The following is a 2,500-nucleotide window of genomic DNA, read 5'->3' as shown; positions in this document are numbered from 1 at the left end:
AGCAAGAGAGAGTATCATTTCCATTCGTCAAAACATAAACTAACTCTTTAATCTTGTGACTTTTTACTATATCATGAAGAGTAAGCTTGTAAGAAAAAAAATATATTTTTTTATGAATGAATTCCATGAGATTTCATGACATCCTCTCCCATCCCAAAAAAAGCAAATGAAAAAGAAAATATTTTATGATCACAAACTCTTCTTGTTTCAGCCGAACACATCCACCTTGTTATTGTTTGTCACAATGAAATGAAGAGAAACGCCAAGAATAGAAGAGATTAAAAAAAAGAATAAGATCTTAAGGAAATAATAAAATAAAATAAGACAAAAATAACACTTTCCTTGAAATAAATTACAAATTTTATGAGATTTTATGAGAAATGAAGTGTAGTTGAGATGTAACTGTTCGATTAGAAATGTAATGAGTTCGCTAAAACAGAATTTTTTTTTCTTTATTTTTTTATCTTTTTATTTTTTTTTTAGGTTTGGAAACTTGAAAGTAAGAAAATAAGATATTTTTGGGCCAGATAATGGAATTATGTACAATAGCAGTGATAATGATTTTGCTTGTGGTGATGGTGGTAATAGCAATGATGATATACTGATGATATTAATAATAATAATAATAATGATAATTATCATGTCAATGGTAATAATGAAAATGATGATAAAGATAATATTGATAATAATAATAATAATGATAATAATAATAATAATAATAATAATAATAGTAATAATAATAATGATGAATTTGATAATAGTAGTAATAAATGTAATAATAATAAAGATGATTATAATAACAATAATGATAATAGATAATGATAAAAATAATGAAAATGATAATAAAGTAATGGTTATTAACAATGATTTTTTTATGGTAATAAAATGATAGTAATAATGATAATAGTAATAAGATAAATGATAAAAAAGAATAATAGTAATGATAGTAATAATAAGGATCATGAAATTCCAATAACAATAGTAAAAGTTATAATGATATCATTTATAATTATAAAAATGATAATGATAATGATGATATTGATAAAAATAATCGTAAAGATAGTAATAATAGTAATAATAGAAATAATAATAATAATAATAATAATAATAATGGTAATAATGATAATAATGACAATAATGATAATGATATTGATAAAGATCATTATAATTTAAAATAATAATGATAATAATAATAATAATAATAATAAAATAATAATAATAATAATAATAATAATAATAATAGTTAATTTTAATATTAAGGATGATAGCAGTAATAACAATCATAATAATGATATTGATAACGATAATAGTAAAAATGGTGATGATGATGATAATTATAATAATAATAACAATAAATCATAATGATAATGATAATAACAATGATAATAATGATAATAGTAATAATAACAATAATGCTAATAATGACAGTGATAATAACAATGATAACGATAATAACAATAATAATAATGATAACAATAATAATGATGACAATAATAATAATAACAACGATAATGATGATGAGAATATCAATATAATAATAAAAAAAATAATGAGAGGAATATGAAAGAAGTAAAATTTCTTTGGAAAGAATAACAAGAAGCATAAAAAATGCGAATAATAATTATATGAAAGACATAAAGAAGAAGAGAAGAAGAAGAAGAAGAGACGGAAAATGAGCGAAAGAAAAGAAGAAGAATGTGGAAGAAGGAGAAAAGGGGAAAGAGAAGAAAAAATAATACACAGAGAAAGAAAGAAAGAGGAGATAAGGAAAGAGAGAAAAAGAAAAAAAAAACGGACGAGAAAAACGAAATAGGAATGAAATAATAAATGAAAAAAGAAAGAAGATGAAAACGATAAAGAAATGTACCAAACAAGAACAAAAATAAAACTAAAAAAAAAAAAAAAAAATAAATAAATAAAAAATGAGAAACAGACAAAAAAAAAAAAAAAAAAAAAAAAAACATAATGACAAAAAGAAACAAAGTAACACAAAGGAGAAATATTGCACAGGAATGCAATCGTTGCCTCACCCACCCTCCCCGTCCCTCCCTCCTCCCCGTCCCTCCCTCCTCCCCGTCCCTCCCTCCTCCCCTTTCCCTCCCCCCTCCGCTTTCCTCCCCCTCCCCTTAGCCCCCTACTCTTTCCTCCTCCCCTTCCCTCCCACCCCTTCCCCCTTCTCCTCTCTCTCTCTCTCTCTCTCTCTCTCTCTCTCTCTCTCTCTCTCCCTCTCTCTCTCTCTCTCTCTCTCTCTCTCTCTCTCTCTCTCTCCCTCTCTCTCTCGCCTTTCCTCCCTCCCTCTCTCCTCTCTCCCTCTCACCTTCTTCTCGCCCCCCCCCCATCTCAAGCATCCATCAGGTAAGACAAGATCAAGACAGACGGAGGCGAGGCTCTCATCCCCCGCGCTGGAGGCTGTGAGAGAGACAGACGATCTTACTCGCTGGGGAAGATACCTGTATCTCTTTCGTTCTGTTTGTCTGTCTCTGTGTGTCTCTCTTTCTGC

The sequence above is a fragment of the Penaeus monodon genome, chromosome 43, assembly GCF_015228065.2.
Source record: "Penaeus monodon isolate SGIC_2016 chromosome 43, NSTDA_Pmon_1, whole genome shotgun sequence".
NCBI classification, from domain to species: domain Eukaryota; kingdom Metazoa; phylum Arthropoda; class Malacostraca; order Decapoda; family Penaeidae; genus Penaeus; species Penaeus monodon.
This window is presented reverse-complemented; position numbering follows the sequence as displayed.